Consider the following 17261-nt stretch of genomic DNA (forward strand, 5'->3'; position numbering starts at 1 on the left):
GTAAAGTACTTTATTTGTAGGCTCAGTCTGTTAAACAGATCGGTTTCGGTGATTGCAGAAAAAATTCTCAAGAAAAAAAATTACAAAAGGGTTTAAATTTTATTCTCTCAAAATGCGACACAAGATACAAAATGAACACAAGAAAAGAACTGAGGCCAATCTCACTGGAATACAGTATGTCTGGATCTCATAACACAGATCAAATCAATAAGGGGCCAAGAGACATGTTGATCAGACAACTAATGAGCTGATGGTCTAGTGGGCAGACGCAGGCCTAGTCCACACTTACAAATGAGTATTTTTAAAAACAGATTTTTTTTGTAAAAAATAAAAAAATGAATAAAGAACAAACTTCATCTACATGAAAACGAACATAAAGCCACGAAGCCTAAAAAACTCAGTTCTCACTGAGTTTTTACGCTCTGACGTCCAACACAGGAAATACGCTGCATGTCTTACAAGACAAAAACACTATTTCCTGTCTACACATCAACATCGAGACGGAGCTTCCAAAGATCTTCAGCATACATAAGCAGGTCCGGATTCAGTGATTTATAATGGAAAGAAAGCCAAAAATCCTCTGTTCAAAAAAATAAATCAATTCCCTTGTACATGTGGACATGGTGTTAGCGCTCACTCCGATCCAAGTCCTGTGCTCATTACCCCAGTGGCCCCGGGCCAGTAGAGGGCCCCTAAGGGCTGACAAACTTATTATTTCTAAGATAATGCTGATGAATGCTGGTTGTCTGTGGTTGGAAAGGCCGTGTGGAAAATTTTTTGTCTACGACCCCAACAAACTCGAGAATCTCCTCGGCCCGAATAAAATATGGTATGGAGAGTTTAGTGTCTAAATATGTGATTTAAAGCTTAAACAGTTTCTCCCTTTTCTCTCCCTCTATACGGCTCAAAAAAAACAGCCAAATATATCTGAATAAAAAGGTGATTTGTTTCTAAACTTTGGCTGGCCAAAACCTATAGAATAATTGTTGTAACTGTTGAAGGTGTCTTCACCTGTGAATCATGGGACTCACTAACACTAAGATTTATTCACTTTTATTTATATTGCACTTTGTCAGAAAGGAGCTTCATAAGATCAAAGATTTTTTTTTTATTTGTCTCACGTAGCTGTATTTCCTATAGAATAAAGACCTTATAGTTCACCCTACGGTATTAAAACCTACTAAAAGTATTAACTAAACACTCAAATGTCAAGAAAGCGATTATCTCCAATCCACCCCTCCAAAAACTCAGAAGAAGGAGGAGTGATACTCCCACAAAACATGAGTATTAGCACAACTTGGAAGTAGTTTCTGCAAAAATCTATGATTTTTAAAGAATGTGTCAATTTAAGAGCATGCAGCATTTGTAAGTTGAGCAAAATCATTCAAAAAATGTGATTCGATTCTGTTATGAAAGCTGAACCCAACAAGAGATTGATTGAATTGCACAGCTCAACCAGAAACATATGGCTCTAACCACAGCAAGGGTAACACTACAACTCTCTATCTCTCGCTCTCTCTCTCTCTCACACACACACACACACACACACACAATTTCCTATCCTTCGCCTGGAGCCAAAGCTAATCAGGGTGAAATCAGCTCGCAGTCACAGGACCGCCGTTTTCCTCTACTGCATTGTGCATTGTTGATCAACACAATACACATTACAGCAATTCAGAGTCAAATATCAACCTGTCTGGCTTTAAACAGGTGTGGCATTCACACACTAAACACATTAACACTGATCCCCCCCAAAAATCTGTATTTATCATCACGGTGTCTGTTTATCTTTTCATTTCTGAATTTTCTACAATAATAAAAAAAATAAATTCATCAAGGATTCGGCAAACTTCTAGAAAAGAACAGACTGTATATAATGCGGCGTACTGTTCAGTGATGAGTGCAGGAAGTCGCAGCAGAGCCGGTACAGTCGTACTGATACAGATGATGAGAGGCTGAATATGAATGTAGGACGTGTATTTCTAACATCTGTTAATTCCACTATTCAGTCTTTTGCAAAACGCTTACAGAAGCTCTTTGTGAATAATAATTCGAGCACAGACAAGTTACAAACAGTTTCAGGCGATGGAAATGCATCATCACATCTCACTGCCAACAAGAGACTGATAGAGATTTATTATCTGCTTATTTAACTATCCCATAAGCTAAATAAAAAAATGTTTTTTCTAAATTCTGTTTATTACTAAATGAGGACCAGGTGGTCAAAAATAAAGCCAGAAGGGACTGTCATTGGGTGACGGCTAGCCAGGGTTTTGTGCTTCACTGCTCATGCAAAGTTAGCACAGAATTAGCGTGCATGAATATCAGGAGCTCGAGTTGGACGAGGCTGTAGCATGGTTATGCAGAACGGGAAAATTTGGCCAAGGGTAGGTGCGCTGTTTCAACAACTAAACTTCCTCCGACCGACTTTTACCAAACAGAATCCGTCATTTGTAATATTTGCTAAATGTAAACTTGGGTACGAGTGGTGTTCAAGTCAAACTGGAACTTGTGATGAAATTTCTCATGAAAGAAGGTCTAGATAAAACCGATCAATATTTACAGAAGGTTTTAAGCACAGTACGGTAATGAGACACTAAGCCGCAGAAGGCCATAACTTGTCGCCACCTTGCAGAAGAGACACATCTGTCCGTAGGAACTGTACACTCAATCGTTCACCAACAACACTTGCACAATCCCATGTTATATGCGAGTTATTGCCACACTCCCCCGCACTCCTGACCTCGCTCCAAGTGATTTCTACACGTTTGGGCCATTAAAGAAGTTCCTGGGAGGCCAGCGTTTCAGACATAAAGGCAGTCAGTCCGATCACGGCACTAGTATAGCGAGAAAACGTTTTACTTTAATGTTATCCAAGCCCTGGAGTGAGTGGAATAGTGTAGCAGGTGATTATATTGAGAGAGAAAAAAAAATTTTACTCACATAACTGCATTCTCTTATACTGCACGATTAAAAGTCCTAGATTGACTTGAACAATGGGGTTGAGGTCAGAGTTCTGTACAAGACACCTAAACTCCCGCACAGCAACATTAGCAAACCAACAGCTGCCACAGCTTTGTGCACAGGCACGTTGTCATGCTCGAACAAGTTAAGCCTCTTAGCTGAAGTGAAGAAAAACGAATGCCAGAGCATATAGATGCATCTTATACAATTGTTCAGGAACGGACCAATTCCACTTTGTCAGCTCAAATACACATAAAACACACCTGTTACTGCTTTACTATTGCGTGCAGCCTGAAACGTAAAACACATCACATGCACAAGTCACAATTTCACAACCTCGCTTCAATTCTGGCGTTTCAATTAATCATCCAATTTAAAGTGTCGGCACAGAATAAATACTTTAACTTTTGGCCTCAAATACGAATCCTTCGTATTTAAATGAAGGTACGATACACTGCGCTATTTATATTTTTTAAGGTAATAAACAGTAATATATCAACACAACACAACAAATATAATAGATGGAAATTAAAAGTGGAATGTTTAGGAGCCGAGTCCAACTTTGGAAATGAGACGAGGTCCAAACGTGAGCCAGATGCCAAAGATATGACAACGATAGTTACAGGAAGTCCGTGTCTGCAGCGAACGGGCCAAGGTCACAAGTTTAAACGCAGAGAAACATTTTAACTCCGGAAACGATTCGGGAAAAGACTACGCCGTGATCTGGGAAGCTGATAGCGAGTAACCCCTTTCACATTATTTATAATTATGCAATGCAAACTACATCCATTATTAGAAAGAGCAACAATTACACCACATTCTAACTGGCATTAACTGGCAACATGACAAAGACACCAAAGCGTTGCCAAACATATGGTCCTTAGTGTGAGAATGTCTGACACACACACACACACACCGTGAGCACCGTTTTTCCATTCATTGGTTCTCGTGTGTGTGTGTTGCGTCACAATGAGCAATTGCCTAACAATCTCTGAAACATAAACACAAACATGTCTCATGCAAAGAACATTTGAGGTCGGTCAACCTCAGGCCACACACTGGCTCAGGGTAAAGCAGGGTCAGGGGAGATGTTTTCACAGTACGATAACATCATCTAAAAATATCACAGTGTATATCTGTTGTCTCTAGCAACGGCACTATCTACAGTAGATCTGTGGAGTAGGGTGTGACTTTCTTGTCTCTCATTTATTACAAATTAAAATTTTAAACATATAAACACACACATACAATGTTTTTTTTTTTTTAAATAACTAAACAAATAGAGACGAAAAACATAGCTATTAGGGGTGAAGGTCACAAGGGACTGCTCGATACATTATCGCGATACCCAGGTGGTGATTTGATTTGTATTGCAATTCTATAAGTATCGAAATCTTATTAATATTTTAATAGATTTTCCAGATTTTGTTACAATTCTAAACAAAATTAGCAAATAATTAGCTCCTAGCATACAGAGTGCTGAGTGAATAGTTTAGAGAGCGTCATAGACAGATTATAGATGAATGGCAACATTTTAGCATTACATGCAAACATATATAAATGTAAAATTTATAATAAGGATAAAAAATCTTTTAAATGTGTTTTAAATGGAATCAGTGTCACGATACATGAATTGCCAGACAAAAAAATCTTGACATATACCTGAATTAATTTGCGCATTTGTGCAACAGCTTTTTAAATTTTACTCATTATTATTATTATTATTGTTTGTAAACAGGACATTGGTGTCTCAGTGGTAGGTTTCTTGCCTGCCATGTGGATGCCCAAACACCAGCCACTGGATGTGGAGCCAGTCCCGAGCCCGGATAATATGGGAGGGTTGCGCCAGGAAGGGCATCTGCCATTAAACCTGTGCAAGGTTGTTGTGCAACCTTGCAAGGGCTGTAGTTATCGAATATTTTAGTAATCGAGTATTCTACCATTCTACCAAAAATTTAATCGCTTAATCGAGTAATCGGATAAAATGTACTTTTGCTTAAATAAACAGCAACGTAAAATATATAAGAGAAACAAAGATTAATTGGTTTACTTTAAAGAAAAATAAACATTTATTTTTTTAAATGCAAACAGCATTTTTATCTAAAATAAACATTGTCATTATTCACAATAGAAGGAATAGCTTAAAGTTGACTGAGATGAATTAAGTGCTTTACAGTGTCATACATTTTTATTTAAAAGCCTTTTCTCAGATGCAAAAACTTAAAAGTATTTCAAATGACTAAGTTTAAAAAAAAAACTAAGGCACATATTAAAATAAATAATTATATCAAAACAATAAGTTGTGCAACTTCTACAGCTAGAAAAAAATCTACAGCTCAGACATGACATAAGCCTTTACTGACAATTTCTGTCGTTTTCTCTTGCTGGTTTCTTCATCTCTTGGCTCGCTGATATTTTATCGCTCCCTTCTATTTTGCAGCCCGCAACAGAACGCTCCCTCAATTCAATACACAGTTAACTGTTTGTGTCTCCTTCCGCTTTGTGGTTGACGTAAGTGCTTCTTCGGTGTTTACTGGTGGCTTGCATCCGGGAGCGCGCTGTGTCACGCTAAACAAATAATTGCGCAAAAACATAATGCAAGCTTTTAAACGAAACTTCGAGGCAGAAGATTTTGCCTTGATCATTTTTTGTAATCGAATTACTCTAGGAATCGTTTCAGTCCTAATATATAGACACACACACACACACACACCCCACCTGATTTTGCCTAGCATGTTGCTAACAAAACCTGAACATCCAGTTCCCATTTTGTCTTTTAAACCAAGTCCACGCCTCTAAATTACAGTAGGGCAAAATTATTTAGTCACCCACCAATTGTGCACCAATTTTAAGGTTTCTTCCATTTAAAAAGATGAGAGAGGCCTGTAATTTTCATCATAGGTATACCTCAACTTTTAGAGACAAAATAACAAACTTTCATCTTAATATTTTGTTATATACCCTTTGTTGGCAATAACAGAGGTCAAACGTTTTCTGTAAGTCTTCACACAGCCTTCGTTGCCCAGGCGTTGTGTTTGGGATCATTGTCATGCTGAAAGACCCTAGCTGATGGAAGGAGGTTTTCACTCAAAATCCAACGATACATGGCCCCATTCATTCTTTCCTTTACACGGATCAGTCGTCCTGGTCCCTTTTCAGAAAAACAGCCCCAAAGCATGATGTTTCCACCCCCATGCTTCACAGTAGGTATGGTGTTCTTTGGATGCAACTCAGCATTCTTTCTCCTCCAAAAACAAGTTTTTACCAAAAAGTTCTATTTTGGGTTCATCTGACCATATGACATTCTCCTAATCCTCTTCTGGATCATCCACATGCTCCCTAGCAGACTTCAGATGGCCATGTACTGGCTTAAGCAGGGGGACACGTCTGGGACTGCAGGATTTGAGTCCCTGGTGATGCAGTGTTTTACTGATGGTAGCCGGTCCCAGCTCTCTGCAGGTCGTTTACTAGATCCCTCCGCGTGGTTCCAAGATTTTTGCGATTTTGTGATCATTTTGACCCCACAGTATGAGATTTTGCGTGGAGCCCCAGATCGAGGGAGATTCAGTGGTCTTGTATGTCTTCCATTTTCTAATAATCGCTCCCACAGTTGATTTCTTTACACCAAGCTGCTTACCTATTGCAGATTCAGTCTTCCCAGCCTGGGCCATGCCTACAGTTTTGTCCAAAAATCGTGCTTGTTTGTAGGTGACCAAATACTTATTTTTCACCATAATGCGCAAATAAATTCTTTAAAAATCCTACAATATGATTTTCTGGATTTTTTTTCTTGGATTTCTTTCTGGATTTTGTCTCTCATGGTTGCGGTATACCTATGATGAAAATTACAGGCCGTTATCATCTTTTTAAGTGGGAGAACTTAAACAATTGATGGCTGACTAAATCCTTTTTTGCCCTATTGTAGCTCTTATGATTGGATTAGATACTTAAAATTACTTTCCCACCCTGTACAATATCACTCCAGTCATATTTGCATATTTTGGTTTCAAGTTCTTAGCGACGTGCTGCCTGTTTTATTGATCTAAATTAACTGAATTATTAGAGAAAACCCAACACCCAGCACTACATAAAGCTCGACTGTGTGTTCATTTAAATCACAATGTGCACCAAACCAAAATCCTGTACTGCATGGTACGAATACAGTTACAAACACCATTACATCCTGGTGTTAAGTACTCTAGGTGTTTGTAACTGGATTCAGATTTAAACCTGAAGTATGTTTGGCTTATACAAGAATAAAAACAAGCCCAGAGGTAAAAAAGCTTGCGCTCTCAGCATGGTGCACATGAACGGTGTAAATCATCACACCTCACATCGCTCCCGTGAGCTTAATATTGGAGTGTTCACTGGTACGCACTGAAAAAAATCCCAGATTTCTGTTCCGTTGAATCCCAGTCCTGATGGGTTTTAAATCATTTGAGATTGTGGCTTCTTAAACAGTCCAAATAACAAATAAAAATAAAAAAACGAACAAAAAAAAATATGATGCATACATGGAAGCAATCTCAGATTTTGATAAATTTTGGCAAATCTGTAAAAAGGAAGAAAAGAAAAATAAAACCTATTTAGTTCTACGTCTGTATCTGTTGATGATGCTTCATATATCCAGATTGAACTCCTTGGGGAATAAAATTTTACTCTGTCAGTAATTATCACAGTTCCCAGAGAAGCAAGGTGTGCTCTGAGCAAATAAACTAACACGTGTAGCTTTTAAACAGGAAAGTGCATTTCACCAAAAAAAAAAAAAAAGTTCACATTTTAGCTCCTTGTGAGTTAAACTGTAAAATGTCTGTCGAGTCTAACAAATAAGCACGCTTGCAGGCACACACACCCTCACAGTCAGAGTAGGAGAATGCCTTTAAGGACAAAACAGGGTGTTTTCTCCAGATGCCAGACTGCGAGGTGTGTATTTCGTAACCTCTGGGGAGGGCGAGCGCAGACACGAATAGCCGATCAAGCAGAAGCGCGACACAAGAGAGATCAGACCAGAGCAATCAAGCACTGAACCCGATCAGAAACAAGGCCTGTGTTTGGTTCTAGACCAGATGAGGCATGGACTTCAACTTGTCTGTATTAAACATGAACAAATCAGAGCTGATATAAACCCAAGACTGGAAAATGTTCTCATCTTTTCTCTGATGCTCCAATTCAAAGACAACCTTGACACTTTCAGCAATGGCATCCTGGAAGGTTAATTGCTCTGAGTGTTCCAGCACAGCTCAGCGAATAAAAATAAAAAAAAACTGCACACAGTAAAACGCTCAAGAGGAAGAGGCAAAGAAGCTCGCGGACAAGCTTGAGACATGATCCAGCAGGCGCACTGTACACTCACAAAGACCTACATGTCATCATTTGGACTCGGCTAGTGCGTTAAAACAGAACGCCAAAGCTGAAGAAGAGCTCTGGGATTTAAAGAAACGAATTTATATTTTTCTTCCACAGGAAACAGGCCAGACTTTATCCTGAAGGAAAAGGGCTGGACCTATTTTCAGTATTCAGTTTCCTAACATCAGGCTCCTAATATTACGAGCTTACAAGATTTTCACGTACACTAGCCTTAAAATCATACCTAGTGTCTTTTTAAACTTTCAAAAAAGAAATATATATAAATTAAAAATCCAGCTTGAAGTCAGACATTGCAAGATGTTGCTCATCTGTGTTGAAAGTTAAACAGTCGAGTGCATCTTAGTACAGCAAACGCATAACAATTCTCACACAGAACAGTAGACATCTGTTATTAAGCATTCAAGGTATCTGAATCTCTTTACCAGAAAATATTTTATCGTGTTATGATTACAGAAACAACAACACTGGATGTTCAGCATTCTATTTCATCCGTGTGCCTCGTTTTACACTCGCATACATTTAAATCAAATGATCCCAAAGACAAACTGCTGAACCAAGTGATGTACGATGTACTGAAATGACAATCGAGAGTAAAATATTATCACAGAAACTAATCAGCACCACCCAGGCAAGCGGAACTAGCGGATTTCGACTCCCCTCAGACAAGTAGCCCAAAATAACCAGATAAAGGAAAAAAGCCTTGTTTTTTTCTCACAAAACCATCGGTTTCGTTTAGGACTTATGTTTAAACCCAACGTGCTTTACCTCAATGCTATAAGTATACGATGTGCTTCCAAATCCCACCGCCTGCCACACTACACACATTGGCTGAAGGGTGATCTGGCTGAGAAACCTGAGGAAAATAAAGATTTCAGAAAACTCAGCATTCACAGGGTTACATACTAAAAGAAAATAAAGAAGCTAAACTGTGCTGAATGTAGGCCTTTACATGCAAAGCTAAAAGAGCATCTCACAATAGTGTTTCCCTTATGATAGTACATCCTACCATGCCAAAGATACCCTTTTGTTTCTAATCCTGTATAATGTACACTTATTTAGAAATAATCACTAGCATTTGCGAGTCTCTACCAGATGCCTCTCTCTGTGTCTACTCCCTGTTTTAATCTGATTCGCTTCTGACAGCAGGAACGGTGTTCGGCATGAATGCACTGAAACAGCACATTCCGATGAACACGCTCGTTTTTTGGGGAATGGTAACGTAACCAATCATTTTCCACCTTGGGCTCGAGTGGGGGAAAGCGAGAGAGAGAGAGAGAGAGAGAGAGAGAGAGAGAGAGAGAAAGGGCATGCACACTGATTTATCTGATCACTAAACATCACAGTTTTAGTGGGCAGGGCCTTACTTTTAACCTCCCTCCCCCTCTCTCAATGTCGGTTCACCAGTCGCGTCCTAATACGATATTATAACAATATCTAGACGCCGAATCGTTTAAAACTGTGAAGTATCATGATTTACTAAAAAGTTTAATGATTAATTCAATGTAGCCCGTTATTTAAAACATTAGTTTTCTCACTTAAAAACCAAGCACAAGATTTAAATAATACAAACTAACTTTAAATACAAGATTTAACTGAGCACATTTAACCGAGCAGCACGTATCCCTGTCAGTGACATGTCTTCAGCCCCCCCCGACTGAGTGGTAGTAGCAGCCTTAAGGTGGGAGCCCCCTAGTGATGGGAAAAAATTGGACACGATTAAATTAGAGAGAAAATCAGGGAGAATTTAATAAAATATAATACACACTGTAGTTTATTATAACAATGTAATATATTAGAGCCAGTTTTTTTCATGTTACATTTCTGCCTAATGATATTTATCCTTATTTACTTCTCTTAAATGTAATTTGTTCTTTGATTGTAAGTAATCAGTAGCTTTTTCAGTTATTAATGTTCAATAAATACATCTTATTAATAATTATATCTTTTTATTTGACTTTTACATGGAAATGACCAACTACAAATCACAGGTTTTGTGAAAAAAAAAAAAATAGCGAAAACTATTTGTCTCATCCTGGTGTAACTTTTTTAGGGGGAAACACTGTACAACCTACACGTTTCCCACCATCTCTGTGAGCTTTTTTCAAACGCAACCACAATGTGCTACATCAAAAAAGTATAACGGATAATATGAATATTTAAAAAAAACTGCACCAAGACCTATTAGTGTCTGAGGTGACCTTACACATTGTGTCTGTAGGAAAAATTCCTCTTCACCACCAGAAAACTAGCTGGCACATACAATCTTCTTTCCCATACGCAGATATCAGTTACTTGTGTTCTGCGATTCTCCATGCGCATGCAAATCACACCATCGGTAAGCGTTTTATTCAGGGCAGGGTTCTCGGCGAGTTGGCAAGGCTTTAACGTTGAAGTGTCTTAGGGATTTGTTATTTTATGATGTTAAATGACACAGGCCTCGTTTGAATACAAGTTAAGATAAACGAGAAGCTTCTATACCCGGATATCTCTCTCTGTGTGAGGTCAACAGCATATTCAACTATGTGCGTTTCATAAATTCCACCGAACACAGCCAGTAATATCCGTCAGTAGTAGCGTCATTACTTCGCTGACGGGGATTTTATTACTTGGTAAATGAAACATGCACAAGATACGCAGCAATACGACACCAATACAGCGCAGAAAGCAAACTCCTTGCGAAAGCGCTGCACTCATCATTTCTACACACTTCACATTTCTTTAATTTGTTAGCGGTTTGGTTACTGCCAGAACAAAACAACTCGAGACGCAGACACTAAAATCCGGCTACTTGTGACAGACACAAGCTACCTGACTATGCAGCTAATTCTAGTGTGACCCACAGGAAAACACCAGAGCTTAGCACAAGGCGTTGATTCATTTTCTATAACAAAAGCAGCTCTGACAGAAGCTTCTGGCCTCGTTCTAACGCGGGTTTGTTTCTATAGTAACGACTTACACAACGACTGGCCAACAAGAACAAATTAAAGACCATGTTTAATAGCTGATACGGTGAGGTATGAGATTTCTGCGGGAAAATGTTTACTTAATTTTTCTAGAAGGAGTCTCCAGTGTCAGGACTCCACTACTTTAGTACTAACAATAAGAGGCGAAGCTGTGCTGCATTTCAGGGTGTCTGGTAAAGGTAGGAATGTTGACGTGGTTTAAAATAAGTGACAGCAAGTACTAATTTGTTTTACAGATGTTGCACAACAGTAATTATAATGAGATAAAATACACAACTTCTTGCACTGCAGGTGATTAAAAAATAATAATAAATAAATAAATAAGTAAAAACTTGCCAAATAGCTGTGGGCTAAGAATTTTATCAAAATTTATCAAAAAATCTATCGCTTAGTAAGACTATATTCCCATCAACAGCGATATTAATTTATTTGTTGTTGTTTTTTGCAAATAAGATAGTTTTTTTGACCTATAGCATACAGTAATATTTTGCAGAATCCATTAATACAGCTATTATATGCTGTTATGCTTCTGTTAGGGCTGCGTGATTCTTGACAAAATGTGAATCACAATTTTTCTCCATTAAGAACCAAAAACACGTTTCTCTCTCTCGGTTTCCTTTAACTTTCAACAAAAAAAATATTGATTGCACTTAAAGAAAAAAAAAATAAAAATTGTGTCTGCACAGGACAACTCTCTTGTATTAAAATAAAAATCACCTTTATCTATTTTAATGTAAATAAAGTGAAAAGTTGTTAAACATTCTGGACACTCAACTACAGAACTTTAGTGTGTTAGTTTATATTATTATTATTATTATCAGCAAGGTAAATCTAACAGTGTTGGATAGTTATTAAATACATAGTTTACGGTGTAGAATGTATTGGGTTCACAGTTTATAGGGTTTATTGCTCAATCTTAACACACTTCCAGTAAATGCTTTTGTAGATTTCTCTCTTATCTCAGAGTCTAAAATCAACATGGCAGGTTTAATTATCCAATACTTTAAGTTATTAGAACTGCACATGCCTGTCTCTGATCAGAAAATAGTACGTATTTTAGTTTTTAGCATGCGTGTGTGTGTGTGGGAAGATATTTACCATATTCTGATAAAATAACACAGATGAACAATCAAATTATGCCATGATAAACAACCAAAGAAAATTCTCCCCCCCTCTCATTTAGCTCCACACTCTTGTTTGAGTTGGTTTTATCGAATAAAACACATGGTCTGTGCCACTTGTTTCAGGGTCATTTAATAGTAACGTAGGAGGATGCGTCATCCTCTACTCACACGGCAGAAACAACATGGACTGATGCGACGAACACACTCGACTGGAATCATTTCAGTGTCTGTGTGTAACAACTGTGCACATTCTGAGTGTGCACGATATAATGAGAAGTAGAGCAGTTACAGAATGCCTAATCAATACGCAGATCTAAAAGAAACGTAGAAATGTGTAAAGATCGGTGAGTAAAAAGTGATAACAAAAAGCGTGGGGTGTAACATTTCAGTGTGTGATAAGACTGTGTGAAACGTGATCCTACAGTGTGTGGCTGAGTAGGATGAGGTGTTGAAAATGATCAGATTGTTATAACTGGGCACGATGTGGCTCTATAGATGGATACAATTACAAAAACTGTAACGTCATGGAATGTGATGGAGTAGAAAAGTATGACGGATGTGACAGAGTAAAAGGAAGTGTGTGTTGTGACTAATGTAACAGTGACATGACGATGCAGAATGTTGCAGAAGACGATCAAATGTGTCAAACGTTACCAAGTCACGTAAATAATGGCAGCTTAGAGTAACTGAGTAAACCTTTATAGCAGTTTATGGTTTAATCCAATGTTGAAAAGCAAACTGCAAACTGTGTGTAAAGTTGACAGTGGACCTGTACAGATCTGGGGTGAAGCAGCACACACACTTTATGGTTCAGTTACAGCAGAACCTCACAATACGTATTGTGATACAAAACTTTTCCCGTGAGAATAAAAAAAAAAAAGCAGTTTTTTTTTTTCAAGTTTGTTTTACACCACCACTCTGCAGGGTTTTGCGGGCTCATTTTGTAATTGTTGCATGTAAAATTCCTGATTTCACAGCAGGTTTTCTAAAATATTGTAACGCATGTTTTTAGAAAGCAATAGTAAGTTGCTCCAGTCAAAACTACACTTCAAAATGTTTTAAATATTCTAATTAAACACTCGGTTGAAAAACTAGGACCTGGTTGTAAAACTAAATTTCACAAAATATAAGAGAAAAGGGGGAAAATTAACATGGTTCAAATCATACATGATTTCGACATGCATGTTTAAAAAGCTTAAAAGATAAAGGTCACAGAACCTCAAGCGTAACACTGAGCACATTCAGATTTATTTTATTATTTTTTTTCATCATAAATAATGAGCATTATTTATGATGAAAAACACCAATATCGGTGACAATGCAAAAGCACTTGATTCTTTTAGCATTTGTAAAAGCATTCACCAGAATTCATTCATGTTGATTTGTCTTGCCTCTTGTATCTGTTTTTCAGCCACGTTCCAGATGTGTTCTGCATTAGAAAAGTGTATCAGTTCACAACGATTGTTTGTATTCCACCACAACATTGCAGGAGGTGCCAAACAGTTTACCTCCACGTTCATGAAGAACATCAGGGAATTGCTTTACATGGCCTTTTGCAACACACTCGAACCACACATCTAGATGAGTAAAAGAACGAACGAGGAAGCGTGTTTGGTAATAATACTGGTCATGTTTTGTGTAAAGCACTACGTTGTGGCGATTGAATAAAATTGCATGCAAGGGACTGTGCAACTTAGGTTTTACTTCTAAATAATTTTTTCCCTTGTTTACAGAGTGAAGTCAAATCAAAATGGATGTCCACAGTTTCCTAAATAAACAAAGTAAAACTTCTTACCTTTAAATTATTCATACTGTATATACAATTATTAGCTTTCAATTAACAAACAATCTGTTGTTTGTGGAAAAATATACATCTCGCCATCGAGTTAGCTGCTTAGCAAGTTGCTATCAAAACCAAAATGCCCATTTTCCCAATTCATCTGTCGAACACACCTTAATATGGAAATGACCAGCAAGTTAGCACTTATGATGTAATGCTGAATTATAGTTTAAATAAACTTGCTCATTTGACTATTCAAACCTGTGCAAATTTAGCTAAAGGTCCTCCGTGACGTGCTGCCCGTTCATTTAATTTGTATAAATCGAATCGAAGCAGGAAATCACCCAGGGCTGTTTAAAGCTCGACTGCATTAACTTGGATACTAACGCACACCAAACTGAATGTCCTGCACCAAATGGTACAAATTTAAAGCAGCAGTGTTGAACGCAAACCTAACACTGTAGAACTTATTGTTTGTCATAGTGTAGTAAGAAACTGTACAGAACAGTGGAGAATACGAGTACAGGATGTGTGTATGTGTATCTAACTGTATAGGATGTATGTAAAATATATAACCCCTTTTAAAAACTGTGGAATCACTACACTTGAATGTTCACTAGCACCTATTGTTTCATAGCCAATAAACAATTCACAGATATGAGACACACGAACATATTAAACACTTTTGTTTAATAGCTGAACATCCTGATTTCATGAAACTTACCTTAAACTTACTACATTATCGCATTAATGTTACACGATTTACTTAATCAAGTACAGGAAAAAAATAAGAAATCACTCACTGATGAGGAACAAATATAGAAAGTTCACCTTGTAAACAACACTTTGAAAACAAATGTTGTAAAAAGCAAATTGGTCTGCAGTTAGAAGTTAGTCCTTACATAGCGTAATGATCACTTAGTCTTAAGACAGTTTAAACCCCAACAAGGGAGATGTCAAACTAAAACAATGGAAAGTACAATAAAAGGTCCTCAAGAAGAAAATCCAACACGGACTGTAACAAAAGGTGTTGGTTGCTTGCAGTCAGCGGTGTCTAAAATTTGGTGCAAGTATAAACAAAATGGAAAGGGTGTAAAAGGAAAACATATGGGTAGACCAAAGAAGACGTAAAAACATCGGGACAGCAAACTAAACACAATATAGCTTGAAGAAAAAATTAGCGGAATTAGGAGTCAGTGTTTGAGAGAGAACTGTAAGAAATCAGCTGAATGGATTGACATTTACATTTACATAAGCCAAATGAAAAGCAGCGCCAACACCTAAACAGAAGAACAGAAGGTAAGATTGGGCTAAAAAGGGGGAGAACCATGGAGTGTGGAAGACTGGATGAAAGTGATATTGAATGATGAGTCAGGAATCGGCTTTGTCCAAGCATATGAAGCTGGAACCTTTGATGGACAGTCACAGTCCATGAATGTACACTGAACTTTTGGGTATTTTTTTTTAATGAACAGATAGAAAATAGGTTTGATGCCAAGTCATTTTTCAGGATGATGACGCAGATTTCTACATAACAAAAAGATGTAAAGGGGATTTTCTTCAGGAATGTCAAACTACTTCAATGACGAGAAAACCAACAAACAGTCTGGTTCTTACCCTTAAAGGTTTAATGTGGAAATTAAAAGGAATAAAAGGATCGTCTGCAGAACTGATTGAGAGTTAGAAACTTAATATCACAGAATATCTGTGATGTGTTTCTTTACTACAGAGTCTAATCCTGTAAGTGTGTGTGTGGATCCCTTCATTTCTGCCAGGGGTAGTTACAAGCTATCTGTATAATATGCCTGTGTGTGTGTAAAATATCAGTGACTAAGACGGAAGTGTGTGTAGAATGAGTGTATAAGATGGTAGTAAGGTGTGTGCGCGTGTGTGAGTGTGTGAGAGTGCGCGCGGGCGGGCGCGCGCGTACTGGCCCCGCCCTCCATTAAGAGCTACGCTGTGCCTTTCCTCGCTCGCAGCGCGCTTTATTATTCCTCTCACACTGAACGCATTTTCAGCCTCATTACTCCAAACCTCAGTCAATATATTTTAGGAAACCGAGTGTAACCTACCTCACCGCCCTTTCCCACACACCGTAGACCGTTATTAGATGCACAGGACAGCAGAGCTTGGTGAAGTTGGTATCCAGCACTCGATGTCCCGGCCCCGGACTCCTCCTCACCCCGAGTACCGAGGTTGCGCTCTACACGGCCCGCTCGGAACCTGCCTCAAAATTACATGTCCAAATAAGTCCTAAATTGCCCTGTCCTTTGCCCTGCCTCCTCCTCTCTTCCACTGGGATCGGTTTCTGTGCTCTCCGCCACGCCGGGGTGCCTGTATCCCGCGTTTTGCTCGCTGTATCCGGGCGCTGTCGTGCCGCCTCTCCTAGTCCGCCATGTTGCGCCTGGCCGAGTGGAATGGGAAAGCAGCGGATTTTCCCAGCGGCAAACTCCGCCTCCTTCCCAGCACAAACCACGCCCATGGGCGCCCATTCTTTTTTGGGGCTCGTCCCTGCGCTTACATTAAGCCACGCCCCATATTGTTCACAGGTGTGTTGCGCCCTCTTGCGGCGGTACTGCGCCTTGCATTAATTACCCTTCTACACTCGAGGAGCAAAAATTAATAAACTCGGACCCTTACTGACTCACGCATCGTCGTCTGTATCGCTTTATCCTGTGTATCCTATCCCAGCCTAACCTGCAGGACTGGCAGGACAGTGGGCTGAAACCGGAGTACCAGGAGGAAACCCACCAACCATTGACAAAACATGCAAACTCCATTCACTCAGGTGGGAATTGAACCTGGACACTATTGCAAGGCAACAGTGTAACCACTAACCCACTCTGGAGAGTTTTGTTATTTCAGCTGTGTACTGGAATTACAAGAGAGGAATATACACCCACTCACAAAAGTGAATACACCCGTCTACTCTCAGCAAACATTTTAGTAGATCTTCCCAAAGGACAATACTTCAAAAATGACACTTGGATATATTTTAGAGTAGTCACTGTGCAGCTTGTATAACCATGTAGATTTACTGTCCTCGGAAAATTACTCAACAGA

The 17261-nt window shown here is 38.7% G+C and overlaps 1 protein-coding gene across 2 annotated transcripts in view; it reads right to left on the reverse strand.

Annotated features, from left to right (window-relative positions):
- Positions 1-16596, reverse strand: part of ptpra (protein tyrosine phosphatase receptor type A) — a 54234-nt gene extending 37638 nt beyond the window's left edge. For both annotated transcript variants that reach the window (XM_053478297.1, XM_053478296.1), the window contains exon 1: positions 16271-16596. The gene's annotated coding sequence lies outside the window, so the exon portion shown is untranslated. The remainder of the gene's footprint in view (positions 1-16270) is intronic.
- Between the last annotated feature and the right edge of the window lie 665 nt (positions 16597-17261).

This window comes from Clarias gariepinus, chromosome 19, assembly GCF_024256425.1.
Source record: "Clarias gariepinus isolate MV-2021 ecotype Netherlands chromosome 19, CGAR_prim_01v2, whole genome shotgun sequence".
In the NCBI taxonomy this organism is placed as follows: Eukaryota; Metazoa; Chordata; class Actinopteri; order Siluriformes; family Clariidae; genus Clarias; species Clarias gariepinus.